This window comes from Sorghum bicolor, chromosome 3, assembly GCF_000003195.3.
Source record: "Sorghum bicolor cultivar BTx623 chromosome 3, Sorghum_bicolor_NCBIv3, whole genome shotgun sequence".
Taxonomy (NCBI): Eukaryota; Viridiplantae; Streptophyta; class Magnoliopsida; order Poales; family Poaceae; genus Sorghum; species Sorghum bicolor.
This window is the reverse complement of record NC_012872.2, coordinates 18,360,369-18,375,417: the sequence shown is the minus strand read 5'-3', so window position 1 is coordinate 18,375,417 and position 15,049 is coordinate 18,360,369.

The following is a 15,049-nucleotide window of genomic DNA, read 5'->3' as shown; positions in this document are numbered from 1 at the left end:
TTCCTAAGAACTCGTAATAAAAAGAAAAATATGACGAAGTCGTCGAAAAAGTAGATGTTGGAATATGAGTAAAAACTTATGTTTGATTGATTGATAGATTGTCCATTACAAGGCCCTAGGGTCTACATTTATACCCTACTCAAAGAGCTACAACCAGACACGACTAGGATTCAAATTCTAAATTAAACAGAATCCGTATACAAAATGATTTAAATAACTAAGGAAAGCACAAAACTATCCTCCCGTGACAAACTGGGACACCACCATGGACCAATCGGCAACCTTCATGTCTTCCTTCTCAGTCATCGGTAGACTCCTCATCGTAGCCATCGACAAGGCTAACGCTGACCATCGGCATGCACGCGTCACCACCCATAGACTTAGTCACATTCAACCGTCCCTTCATCGTCAACCACCTCCATCGGCAACTCCTCTACAGACCAGTTACTGTTGCCCTATCTTGCCGATCTATACTCTACCGATCCTGAGTACGTGTCCAAAAACGGTGTCAACAAGCGTCAATGTCATGCCCAAGGTAGTGTATGACAAACTTGATCATTGTTCATTATCCCCAACCTCTATGGTTTTGCAGTTGGTAGATCAATCAGTCTGGTATCTGGCTGGGATAGCTAAAGATATCCCAGTGAAAATTAGAGATCTCTTCGTCTTGGTAGATTTTGTTGTCCTGGATGTTAATCCCAACTTCAAAACACCGATAATTTTAGGATGACCATTTTTTAGTACTGCTAATGCCACAGTTAATGTTGGAGCTGGAGTTATCCAACTCATCATTAATGGGAAGGAAGAAATATTTTGCTTCCGTCCTCGACATGAATAGGGCTCCCAAGTGAAGTGCTATAACTGATCTATTCTGTGCGCTTGTGAAATTTCCCAAGTGAAGTGCTACAACCGATCTATTTTGTGCGCTTGCAGAATTTCCAATAGACATAAGAATAATCAACACACAATTCTAGTGTTGTTGCCGAAGGCTAGGCTTTGTGTCTACCTTTAGTGATTGCACTAAGAATTGCCAACAGTCTCACTGCTAGATGAGCCCTCCTTCGCGTTGTGGCATCCAATCAACCACTATGATGCATCTTGACCTTTGTTTCATGTCAGTTTTATCCAAGGGCTACGGTTCATCCCACTAGGCTATATAAGCAGAGGCAAAACCTCCTCAAGGCATATCTCTATCTCCATCTTCATTAGCTACCTCCAGAGCAAAAGCTAGGGTTTCAACCCTCCATCAAAGTAGAAGTAGAGGCCCCTCTAGATGAATCTGTTCTAGTTCATCTAGATCTAATTCTATTTCCTCTAATTCTAGTTCTTCTAGTTGTCTATTTCATCTAGTTGTAAACTAGAGATAAGGGAGAGAGTAGAGGAGAAAGGTGAGAAGGAGCTAGATTTGTTAGATCTTCCTCGACATTGTACTTTTGCAGTATCTGGTTCATCTTGAGCAATCTCTAGGTTCTTCATCATTTATTTCTAAGTATTTTATTTAATTGATTTTAGTCTTGCCTTTATTATATTTACTGGATGTCCACTCGTATTGAGTGCTCTAGTTATCCTAGGTAATTAGAGTAGTAAGCGCTAGCGTAGACGTGGCGTCTAGACTAGGGTTTACCTAAATTTGCGCCCAATCCTCCGGATAGTTGTGGCAGCTCCAGAGGTGATAGCTCTTTTAGGACTTTGTAATCCACCACGTTAGGGTTGGTATTTCATAGAGCTTTTTGGCAGCCTTCCCCCGATTACCTCCTTCCCAATCTTTTTCGAGAGTTAGAAAGGTACTACTGCTCCAAAGTAAGTAAAATAAAGTAAGCCTTTGATTAGATTGAACTACTTAGGAAATCCTAAAATCCCTCTCTACCCTATAATTACTCTTTCCTTGGATGTTCCTAATTCTTCTAGTACACTTCACATTCCCCTGTGGAAATCGATACTCTAGAATACTCCTGGGTGAAAGCTACATCGGTATCCATGCGCTTGGGATTTTTCTCTGTGCGTTTAAAATACCCAACAAGCTTTCTGGCACCATTGCTGGGGAACGGTAGCTGTTCTAGAATCGAACCAATTTCATCTGAGTTTTTTTTTCATTTACCACCTTTTCATTTTACCTTTTTTCAACAATAACCTAAATTCCACACATATGTATCAATATGCTGCACCCATGAGTGCAAGCTTAGAGCAACCAAAGCCCATGATTCTCATATCTAGCTATGAGCTACACCCATGTTTGGTTGCAATTGGTCAAAACCAACCATTTTCTATAGCCAAGGTCCTATCTTCTAATGAAGAGGGTAGTGAACCCAAGGTCCTATCTTCCGATCAAGAAGGTAATGAACTTTTGGCTACACCAAGGGAATCTTTCAATCTTCTTACAAATTTAGGTTTAGACGGGAGTCTTGTTCCTGAAAAACAGAGAGGAGATGAGTTAGTTGGAGACAAGTGTGGATAATGCAGATCGGTCAAACTAGATGGCTTACTTGTTTTAGGGCTATTTCTTGCCTTTTGCTGGAAGAGATAATTTGAATTGTGCCTTGATCGGCTGGGTCTGCCGATGGAATGTCTTCATCTGTGAAATCGGTTAATGCTGAGTATAACAAACAGTCATTAGATGAAAATTCTTGAAATATGATAACCGATGATATATCTTGTGTAAGAATGGTAGTAATCTACTCAGAGGTGACGATCGATGACGTGCCCTGATCGGTTGGATCAACTGTTTGTTCGAGTGCATCAGTCGGTTCGGCTTGACTCTGAGGTGCTGGTTGAGGGGGAGAAGGTGGTACAACTTTCTAGCGCTTTGGCTAGGCCTTGGTATCTTTTGTGGTTTTGTGTTTAGCTTGGGCCTCGATGGCTGTTGGCTGGGGGGCATCAGCACCCGATGGTTGGACATCCTAAGCTCTTGCCGATGCATCGGTTTGTTGTTGCAAGACAAATATAAAGCATGATGTTTTGCAAAGTTAGATAAGAACAGGGACATATCTCTAAAGGTTCATCAAGAATCGTAATGATAGATACAGGGAAAGTTATCGATGATGTTCCATTAGCGGCCGATATGCCCTGAAAAGATGGTATGAGTATAGATTGAGGTTGGTGCAATTAAAGTAATTAAGATTGTTAGCTTAAACGCATGCGCAAGGGTAGCAGCAACAACCGATGGAGTGGCCTTCGGGCGCTTGGTAGTGGTCTTCCTGGAGCAAATTCCCCGATGCATCAGGGCTGCCAAGCTAGGAGCATTATGGCCGATCGGAGAGATCAGGGACACTAGTCGAAGATCAAACAGCCACCCACTTTTGCTCATCGTTGGTGCTAGGTTATCGACTTGTCAAATAAAAAAGTTAGTTGCTGATGAAATTAGAAGTAAAGAGAAGACTAAGTGTTGGGAAGAAGCTTACCACATCATCGGGGATATCGTGCTCGGAGTCGATCTAGTGCCGATATGTATGAGCCAATGCTACAAACAATTGCCCTTTCCATTCTTGCCACCATGACTTATAAGACTCAGTAATAAAGGAGGCTGGTACCTAGGTGGATAGATCGATGTCTGTAGTATTGGCATCAGGAGGGAGTTGAGCTACTCTGATCTAGTCAAGATCACTGGTGATTGTTTCCCTTGACTTGATCACATCGGCATAGCAAAGTTTAATCGGCAGTTGACCGAAGGCCAATTGATGGGCTAATGCCGATGGGTTGTAAAACTCATAAGTGGCACTGGTATTTTTCCCACTACTGAATGTGTTCACTGGGATTGCCCGGGGAGTAATGATGGCCATCATCAAGTCATTATCTTTATTCAGCGCATCATCAGTAGACTGGAAGAGAAGGGGGAATCTGGAATCCTCGTCAATATAGGGCATCCAGGCCCGGTGCTCACGAGAGAGACCGTTGTAGAGAGTCTCAAAAAATCTATCGATCTGGTTTTCATTTGCTTCAGTCCCAGGAAGGACTATGATTGTTTCACCGAAGTTGAGGGGCGAGTGGGTTGCCGATTCCTCATCTACCAGCTCGTAATCTTTGGTGATGTCTCGAGGGAATTATTGAGTAAAGAAATTCCACTACAGACGCTTGTGCACATGGGCGTTTCGCCACATGTTGATGAACCACCATGGGCCTCCTAGATTGCCGATGGGTTCGCCAAGCAGGAGTTTCTCAGCTACTTGGTGGAGGAGATGATACGTGGAGCTCAGGAGGTATCGGCCAAGAGGAAATCTAGAACCATTGGCTAGTGGCTTGGCTGCTGCGAGGTAAACATAGGTTGGCCCTACCGATCGGCCATAGAAAATGAATTTGTCCAGCCACATATTCAAGAAGATAGCGTGTTCTCTCTGGCTGACTGATCCGGTTTGCTGCTATTTCTGGACATATCCTGTCCAGCCACCGATGTTACGAGTGTCTACTTTGTAATCGGACTTTCTGTTGAAAAGCCTACCGTCATCGGCAGTTGAGATGTCCAAGCCCATAGCATATACACATCGGCAAGGGAAGGGGCAGCTGGGCCGTGACCGAACATGAAAGCGTTGAAGGTATCTGACCAAAAATAAGTAGCTGCTATCATCATCGATGCATTCTTCTCCATATCGGCAATGGAGAGCCTGATGCACTGATCCAGCTTGCGTTCTGCCCAGTATACCTCATTAGCTCCACCAACCCTCAGAAACCAATTTTTCCATCCTTTGGTGGTTTTTGGCTAGGATCGGAAAGTGTCTTTCCACAGATCTAGGGAAAAGTTCTCAACTCTAAATGGGATTCTGTTGTTTTCTATGTTTATCAGATCGGTTGGACCTGAGTTGCCCATCAGGCCCAAGCATTGGATGTGGGGTTGGTCAGTTGAGATAACTATTTTATCGCTCAGTTCCTAAGTTTGAGGGATCAAAGAAACAGAAGAAAAAAAGAAGGAAAATTGTTGAGTATATAACTTGCGAGAATAACAGGAACTGCAGTAAAAAGGGGATGAGTACGGGATTGACCTCAGGAACATTGAAGTTGATCACCATTTCTTTTAGACAAGATGAGCATGAGGCCGAGAGCTCGGAGACTTTGCCGAGGAGGATTCTCGCTGGTTGAAGATGTGTGCTTGCTCGTCAGAACCGCCACCGCAGGGAGTAGGTCTTGGAGATGGAGAATGGCGAGGTAGAAGATGAGTGCCTAAAAGAGATGTATTTATAGGTTGAGCCGAGTGATGGCATTTCAGACTTATCTCTTTGTCGTACGCGTAAAAATTGAGGTTGTTTAGATAGATATGGTAACTGTTCGCACAACAATTAAGGGATTGTGTAGGTGATTTGATGGCAAGTAATCATGATTTTGGGGGATATTCTGATATGTGGAATATTTTAGTTGATCGGCAGTGTGTTCCGATGCCCAGCCTTTGCCGATGGACCGTTACCCTTATGCTTTAGCTTTGATCGGGATAAAGATGGTTGGAGATTGTGCGATATTTGTGGAGGCGCGAAAGTCAGGGCTGGATTTGCTTGAATTTGGCAACAATTTTTTGCCAAGGAGATAATTATGGTGATCGTTATCTAGAGTAAATTTCGGAGCATTAATGATTTTATACTCCAAAATTGGGGGGCATGTGTTGACACCGTTTTCTGACATGGGTCAAGGGGATTAGAATGGACCAATCGGTAGCAGAGAAAATGTTGTATTATAATAGGGAAATGCCAATAAGGATTAGACAATGGAGAGTGGTGCCGATAGAGGGTGATGATCGGTGGAGAGATTCTGTTAGTTTAAAATCAAAGTGTTGATTGATAATGTCAGGGGTGATGATTGCCAATTCAAGGGTTGTCCGTTTGTCACCGATAAAACTTGTGATGTTGTGTCGCCGATGCCGATGAAGAAAGATGTGAAGACTATTGTCGATGGGGCTTATGCCGTATGGTCGATGCCAATGAGGAGCGATGTGAAGACTGCTGTTGATGAGGCTTGTGGCATGCCGATGGGACAAGAGCCGATGAGAACTTCATCGTGAGAGGGATGGACACAAGAGTAGATAGATATTATTTTCCTTTTCTATATTTGTTAGAATATACTTTAATGTAAGAGTCCTATTTTACTTTAAAAGTTGAGTTCTAGTCGTATTTGGTTATAACTCTTTAGGCCAGGGTATAAATATAGGCCGAGAGAAGATGTAAACATATCAATCAATATCAAATACAAGTTTACTCTTACTTTTGCATCTACTTTTCGACGACTTCGTCAATTTACATACTTTTCTTTTTACGAGTTCTCATCGATTCGGCGAGTTACACGTTCCAGTGTAATTCTTGATGATCCTCGAGTTTCGTGTGAGCACCTCTTGGCCGTGACATCCGGGCACATCACTGTTGTCAGGACCAAAGTGTTCAAATCTTCATCCTTGTCGATTATTGGGTCAAATCGACTGACATGTCTTGAAATCAAAATCGGGTATTAGCCCTTTGTGTTTGCAGATCCACTTTTGCATCAACAAAATGCGCTATGCTAAGTATGTTAAAACAACTTCTTTTGTAGCATAGAAAGTGACCCTTAACTTTGTGTTACAACAATGTCCTTGTCATTTATTTGTATACTCCTTCGGGTATGTGTTTTCCATTAATGATTTGTAGGGATAAAATAATAAGAAGAGCTAAAGGTCCAAGCACAAATTTGACAGAGAACAAATAATGGCAAGAAAGGAGTACAACAAAGGAGACAAGATACCCAAGCAAGGAAGTTTCCACAAGATGTTACGGCTTCAACATGCTTCAATACTAAAGGTAACATCTGAAGGGTCGAGATGGCGGACTAGAGGGGGGTGAATAGTCCTCTCTAAAACTTATCGCGCCAGCTAACCGAAACAAATGCAGAATTAAAACTATCGGTCTAGCCAAGACTACACCCCTCTATCTAAGTTCTTTAGCACCTTGTAAAAGATCCTAAATAAGCAAACAAGGTGCTACCTTATCAAGAGCTCACCTAACCAAATCTAGGAGCAAGGTCACACAAACCTATGCCACTAGTACTTTACAAACTAGGGAGCTCCTACACAACAAGTAAGCAAAAGCACAAAGCTCCTAAGCTCACTAGCAATGCTCAATAACAAGGCAACCAATGCCAAATTAGAGAGCGCAAATTACTTAGCTACACAAACTAAGCAATGTGACTAACAAGGTTACACAAACTAAATTAGTCAAGCAAGGAGAACTACTTCTAGCTACATAGGCAAGAAGGTAACTAGCAAGCTACACAAGCTAACTAATCACAAGAGAAACTACACAAGCACAAGTATATGAATGTAAATACAAGTTTGTGTTGGGGACTTGCAAACCAATGAGAAGAACAAAGTTAACACGATGATTTTCTCCCGAGGTTCACTTGGTTGCCACCAAGCTACGTCCCCGTTTGTTGACCAACACTTGGTCGTTTGGCGGCTAAGAGGTGTATCACGAAACACGTCCTCACTAGGACATTGCAAGAACCTACCCACAAGTGAGGTAGCTAAATTATACACACGATCCAATAGAGTTGCTCTTTGTGATCAACGAGGGGTGAGCACCATACCCCTCACAATCTCTTCTCCAGAGCACCGCACAATCTCCTTGCGTGCTTCGATGGAGTCACAAGCCACCAAGCCGTCTAGAAGGTGGCAACCTCCAAGAGTAACAAGCATCACTGGCTTGCAACACGAACACCTAGTGCCACTCGTTGCAATCTCTCAATGCAACGCACTAGAATCGCTCACTCACACAATCGGATGATCACTATCAAGCATATGTGAGTTAGAGGCTTCACTAGCACTCCCCAAGCATGGACACTAAGTCCCAAGGGTGCTCAGCACTAGCCAAGGCTGGCCACCACCTCTGTTTATAGCCCCAAGGGTTAAACTAGTTGTTGCCCCTTCACTGGGCAAAAGTTGTGAGCACCGGACTCGCTGCAGGGAGCCACCGGACGCTCAACACTAGCGTCGGTTCTCGGACAATAGCCATGTGTCACTAGCCATTTGAACTCGACTGTCGCCGCCAACGGCTAACTCGCACACGCGCGTGGATGAAAGCCCTAGTTTTGTTTTGGATAATTGGTAAAACCCTAGTACTAACCTCTATACTAAGTGTGTAGACTTAATGAGGTTGGTACATGCCAAGTGATGGAGCAAGTGATGATCATGGTGATGATGGTGATGACCACAAGATGATCAAGTGCTCAACTTGGAAAAGAAGAAAGAAAAACCCTTAACTCTAAACCCTAAAACCCTTAACCCTAAACCCTATGAAGATCAAGGCAAAGGTATGGCTTAGGGTTTTGGTTTTGGTGATCAAGACACCATAGAGGGTGTGATGACATTTTGGATAGATATCCATACTATAAAGAGGGGAATTCTTTGGCTAAGCGGTTATCAAGTGCCACTAGGTGTCATTCTTCTTGTGCATGCATTTAGAACCTAGTGAGCTAACTTAACTCCTTCGAAGAAAATGATTGTGAAAATGCTAACACACGTGCACATGTAGGTTTACACATTGTGGTGTTGGCACACTTTGAGAAGGAGGTGGAGTTTGAAGGTAGAGAGCTGATGGGTTCCTCTCAGCGAGGCGGGATTCAGTGCTTTTTGAGAAAATGAAGTGCATATCTTCTATTGCGCCGGTGGGAAAATTGGAGAAGTCGCGGGAGTGTTTCTCGCTAAGAAACACTCACCGAACGCTGGCCACTGAGGCACCGGACGCTGAGTTTGTGCGTCCGGTGTAGTCAGTGCCTGGCCCAGCTAGGGTAAGGCACCGGACGATAGGCACCAGACGTAGGCTTGTGCATCCGGTGGTGCATGTCCGGTGTGAGGTCTGTTTTGCAATGCTCCCTAGGTTTAAGTCCGGTGAGCACCGGACGGTCCGGTGCTCAGCGTCTGGTGCCCTACGCGTTTTGCAGACCTCCCTGAGTTTAGGACCGGTGTGCACTGGACGCGTCCGGTGGCAACTTGCTCAGCGTCCGGTGCTCTGCAGGTTACAGTTAGACTCTGACACGTGGCTGACTTGGGAGCACCGGACGTAGGTGTTGAGCGTCTGGTGCCCCTTTAAGAGTGTCCGGTGACCCTGAGTTTTGCCCAGTGAAAGAGGCAATGGCTCTATTTGTTTTAGGGGCTTATAAATACGTGTTTGGCCGGCTTAGGGCTCACTCTCTTGGTATTCTAGCATACTTGAATACTTGTGAGCCTAAGCAAACACCTCCCACTCATCTCCTTCATAGATTATTCATCTTTGTGAGATTGGGAGTGATTCCAAGTGCATTTGCTTGAGTGATTGCATCTAGTGGCACTTGGGGATCGTTCTAGCTGCGGTTTTCTTGTTACTCTTGGTGGTTGCCACCACTTAGACAGCTTGGAGCAGCAGAGGAGCTTTGGCACGAGTTGGTGATTGTTCGTGGCTATCTCCTGGTGATTCTGAGAGGTTTGTCCCTACCTCGGCGGAGAGCCAAAGGCAACATTAGTGGATTGCTCGTGTCATTGAGCTACCTCACTTATGGGTAGGTTCTTGTGGTGTCCTAGTGAGGACGAGGTTCGTGCTACACCTCTTAGCCACCGAACCACCAAGTGTTGGTCGACACAACAGGGACGTAGCGTGCTGGCAAGCACGTGAACCTCGGGAAAAAAATGCTTGTCTCCATTGTGTTTGTTCATTGGATTTCTCCCGGTGATTGGACTTCATATTATTGATTGGTTCATCCCCTCTACGTGGTGGTATAAAGTTCAAACCATCTCTCTTACATTCCCGCAAACTAGAGTAGCTTACTTACTTGTATAGAAACTTTAGATAGCTCTCTAGTGTAAGTAGTGACATAGCTCTTGTGTGCCTAGTGATCATATCAACTAGAATTGTTGGATAGGTGGCCTGCAATCACCCCATTACAGCTAGAGCAAAAAGCTACGCTTTGTTATTTACTAACCACTTGCTCTAGTAAATTTTGTAGATTTTTAAAATAGGCTATTCACCCCCCTCTAGCCATATTAGGACCTTTCAAGTGGTATCAGAGCTATGGTCACCGTTTGTGAAGGCTTAACAACCTCGGTGCTCAAATTATGGCTCAAATAGTGTTCAACCATGTTGGGGGCTAACCATCGTTCTTTGATGGTACAAGTTCTTTTGACTATTGGAAAAGAAAGATGAAAATGTACCTTGGATCAATAAATGATAGAGTGTGGGAAGTGACGGAAAATGATTTTGTGATCCTTGATCCCGTTAACCCCACCGACAATGAGAGAGCAAACAAGTAACGCAATACTATGGCTCTCAACACAATATACAATGGAATTGATTCAAAGGTGTTTGAGCAAGTCAAAGATCTTGAGAAGGCTAGTGAAGTATGGACAAGGCTAGAAGAAACATATGAGGGCACTACAACGGTAAAAAGTGCCAAGTTGTATATGCTCAAGGACAAGCTATTCAACTTCAAGATGAAGGATGATGAGTCCATACCGGAGATGTTCTATAGGCTCCAAGTCATCATCAATGATCTCAAGAGCCTTGGGGAGAAAGTGAAGGATGAGGACTTCATTCACAAGTTCTTGATGTGCTTGCCCAAGAGGTTCAAGACATTGAGAACAATCATCTTTAGAGGTGGATTGACGGGAGTATCTCCCAATGAGGTACTTGGAGATGTCATGACCAAAGATCAATATAATGACAATGATGATGATGAGGTCATGAAGAAGGATGATGATGATGATAAGAAGAAGAAGAGTGTAGCATTCAAAGCTAGCTCTTCATCCAAGAGCAAGAACAAGGGCAAGGCCAAGAAGGAAGAATCAAGTGATGAGGAGTGCTCCAATGATGATAGTGATGACGAAGCACTAGCACTCTTTGTCCGCAAGTTTGGCAAGATGATGAAGAAGAAGGGCTATCACACAAGGAAGAGAAGAGATCACTTCAAGAACAAGGAGCATGTGACGCTATGCTACAAATGTAAAAGGCCTGATCATATTGTGGCAGATTGTCCTTACAATAGTGACAATGATGAGCATGACAAGAAGAACAAGAAGGAGAAGAAAGAAAAGAAAGAGAAGAAGATGGTCTTCAAGAAGAAGAAGAAGGGTGGATCCTATGTTGTGACATGGGATAGTGATGCTTCTTCGGATGATGATTCTAGTGATGATGACAAGGCATCCAAGAAGAAGGCGCTTGCAAGCATTGCTATCAACAAGCCATCACTCTTCGACACTCCTTCATGCTTCATGGCCAAGGGCCACAAGGTACAATATGATGAGAGTGAAAGTGAACATGAACATGATAGTGATAGTGATGATGAAAATGAATTCACTAATGAACAACTCATGGACATGTTAGAACAAGCCGATTCTCTCATTCAATCTAAAAACAAGAAGTGCAAAGAATTGGCCAAGAAGTTAAAAGCTCTTGAGCAATCCTTTGATGAGCTCAATGCTAATCATGAGAGGCTAGTGGAAGCCCATGAGAAGCTTGGCAAGGCTCACACCAAGCTTGAGAAAGCTCACTCCTTGTTGTTAGAAGAGAACAAGGAAAAGGTTGTTGTTTCATGTGATGTGGGCACAACATGTGACTTAATTAAAGAATCACCCAACTCATCTATTGTTGTTGCCACTAACTCTTCTTGTAGGTCTTCATCCACCACCACCAATTCTATCTCCACTTCTAGTGTTAGTGTCACTTGTGATGCTTCACTTAAGGTTGAGAATGAGACTCTCAAGAGAGAGGTGGATGAGCTCACTCACGCCTTAGGCAAGGCCTATGGTGGTGAGGCCCGCTTGCTAAAGTGCTTGGGTAGCCAAAGGTTTTCTCTCAACAAAGAGGGATTAGGCTATATCCCCAAGAAGGGCAAGAAAGCCTTTACAACTCAGAAGCCTAGCTTTGTGAAGAGCAATGGTCGGTATTGCAACAAATGCAAGCAAGTTGGGCACCTAGAGCTTAATTGCAACAAAATTAACAAGAACAAGAAAAATGGTAATGTACCTTACATTCCTTTTGATTCTTGTTATGTGCTTACCAAGGGTGAGAAGGGTGTGCATGCTAAGTTTGTTGGTACACCAATTGTGGGTCCAAAGAAGAAGGTCATTTGGGTACCAAAAAGCTTAGTCACTAACCTCCAAGGACCCAAACAAGTATGGGTACCTAAGAAACATTGATTTGTTTTGTAGGTAAATTATAAAGCCGGAGGAAGGCATTGGGTGGTTGATAGTGGGTGCACACAACACATGACCGGTGATTCAAGAATGTTCAATTCAATCAATCCAAATGATGACAATGGTGTTGATAGTATCACATTTGGTGACAATGGCAAAGGCAAGGTCAAAGGGCTCGGTAAAATTGCTATATCCAATGATTTGAGCATTTCCAATGTGTTACTAGTAGAGAGCTTGAACTTCAATTTGCTATCCATAGCTCAACTTTGTGATCTTGGTTTCAAATGCATATTTGGAGTTGATGATGTAGAGATCTGTAACACCCAAAATTTTGCTCATTTTAAAAATAGGTGAAAAATGATTTATTTATGAATTTTTGTGCTCATGAAACATAGGGAAAAAATATATTATTTTTCATTTAATTAAAAGTTACCATGGGCTTAGCAACATGGTTGTGCATTCATATTGGGGCATATGTTTTATTGTACCGTGTCATTCTGAACCAAAATTAAATTGATTAAAATTTCAATTTGAAAACGACTTTGAAATTTAGAAGGAAAAAAAAAACGTTTCCTCTTCTCCTTTGCTTTAGGCTCACTGGTCAGCCTCTCTCCTCCCTTCTCTATCTCGCGATGAGCTGGGACTCTATCTCTCCGTTGAGAATTTCCACGCCTAATCCTAGTTCTCTTAGGATCTCCTACCGAGTCTAAATATTCCTATAAAAGGAGAAGCCTATACCTCATCCTGTTCCGATCTATGCGCCGCCGCTCCGCCCTAGCATGGTCTGCTACAGCTTTTGGACCTTGCCAAGAAGAGCTGAGCCGTCGCACCGTGGAGGCGTGGACACCGTTTGAAGCTTTGCCATTGCCCTGAGCTCGCGAACGCCACGCTGCGTTTTCCATCCGCTAGCTGCTTCAATTCGCTGTGATCCAGAGCCACTTGCCGTGCTTGGTTCGCCGTCGGCTTCGACAAGCCTCGCGCCCTCACCAAAACTTCCCTATCCGGCACAGACATCCAGCTACGTTCATATTATGTAAGCCTCTCTACACCCTTGTGCTCTTGTCTTGTTTCGCTCAGCGATGGCCTGTGGACAATTTGATCAAGTTCGCCGGCCATCTTGTTCCGGCCGAGCAATGCCTGCTCGTTCATGTTTCAATTACTAGCGACTGCAGTTACTAGCTTGATGATGTCATCGTTACCTCAACCGTGCATTTTGGCCGTTTTTGTTTAGAAAAATAAATCCACAAATACTATAGAAATACACGAGCAATGAATCTCCATTATTTCTTGATTTTAACTCCATTTTGACTCAGTTAAATTGCATTAGATTTGTGTCGACATGCCCTATGCAGCAGTGCTAATGTTTTCATGTCACGTCTTTATTATTTTATTAGTTTAATTTCTAAATTGATTAATGTTTATGTAACCAGTTTTTATAAATAAAATTAACAGAGAAGTTACACATCGATATTTTTATATATAAATATTAAACAATTTAATTGATATCACTAGTATGTTTTCAAATTATAATTTGAACAGTTTCAACTCATGTCATATGCAATTCAAATATATACGCTTTTATATTGTTAAAATAAATGAAGCTTAAAGTTTTCTCTCTTATAAAGACAATCTTTTGGTTGTCATTTCTTTTTCATCGTAGCTCCGATTAGAGTGCCTTTTCACGGCTGCGTGCTTGTAGCAATGTGTATATTAGTTTTTAAACTATTTTATTGTTTGGTGTTTGTTCTAATTTAGTTCTATTGTTTGCTTCGTGTATGTTTGGCCCCGATTGTTTGTGTGATCGATGAGCGAGTTTAGACGGTGAGCAGTACTTCAGTGATCAAGATCAGAGCCTTGGCAACAAGTAAGACCAGCGGAACCAAAAGGATAAGCAAGAGCAATTGGATTAAGGCAAGTATAGCATTTGGATTTTATTTCTGTGACCATGATCTTGCGACTTGATTAATGTTTAAGCAACAAATGATAAAAATGACTCTTTAGCCACTTGATGATTTATCTGTAAGTGATAACCGGGACAACAGTGCAACCATGAGGGCTATAATGGCTCTGGCTTTAGTTAAGTATGAGTAACTTTTCTAGCTCGTTAGCAGTTACCCGTTGTGGCGCAATTGGGGAATAGCAGACCGTGGATTCCTGCGGGTGAATCACACGGACTGACTAATGAAACCAAGTGGCCCTAACTTGTTAGACGAACCTTTGAAAGACTTCATAGTGATCCCTGCCGACCTTCCTTGGAAGTGGGTTAAGAGGCTGATCACCTCGGGCGAAAGGGTAAATCATGACTCATGGGTAAAGATGTGCAACCTCTGCAGAGGGTTAAAAACTAGTATACTAGCCGAGCTCACGGTCAGGAGCGGCCTTGAGGATTCTTGCTGCGGCGATGATGATTCTTGTGTGTTAAATATGCTCATTATTTATTATTTAATGCTTTACATTATTTATGTCACATTGATCATGAGATTGTGGGAGCTATACAATCTAGTTGCTATACTTGTTGAGTTCGACATGGACTCACTCTTGCTATTTCCCTAAACCTCAGGAGGAGTTTAGGCTTGTGATCAACCAGTCAGTTGGATCCAGTAGAGAGAAGTTAATACCCGAAGTTGGAGTTGTCGATCCGCTGTTTGCTATTAAAGGTTATCTCTTTTATATTATCTACGTTATATAATTTATGCATTGTCTTTTGATATTACTCCTTATTTGCAGCTATATGTGAGGTTTGACTTCTAAAACTCACATATGGTGCATATCTGGTTTTGTTCTTAAAATCGGGTATTACAAAGTGGTATCAGAGCAATGCTGGCTGTAGGACGCAAGCCTAGTTAGAAATTGGTCGTCTTAAGTTTCGGAATTGTTATAAAATCCTTGCTCTATAAACCTTGGTATTTTCATCCATACTATATCCCTATCCTTGTTATTTGTCTC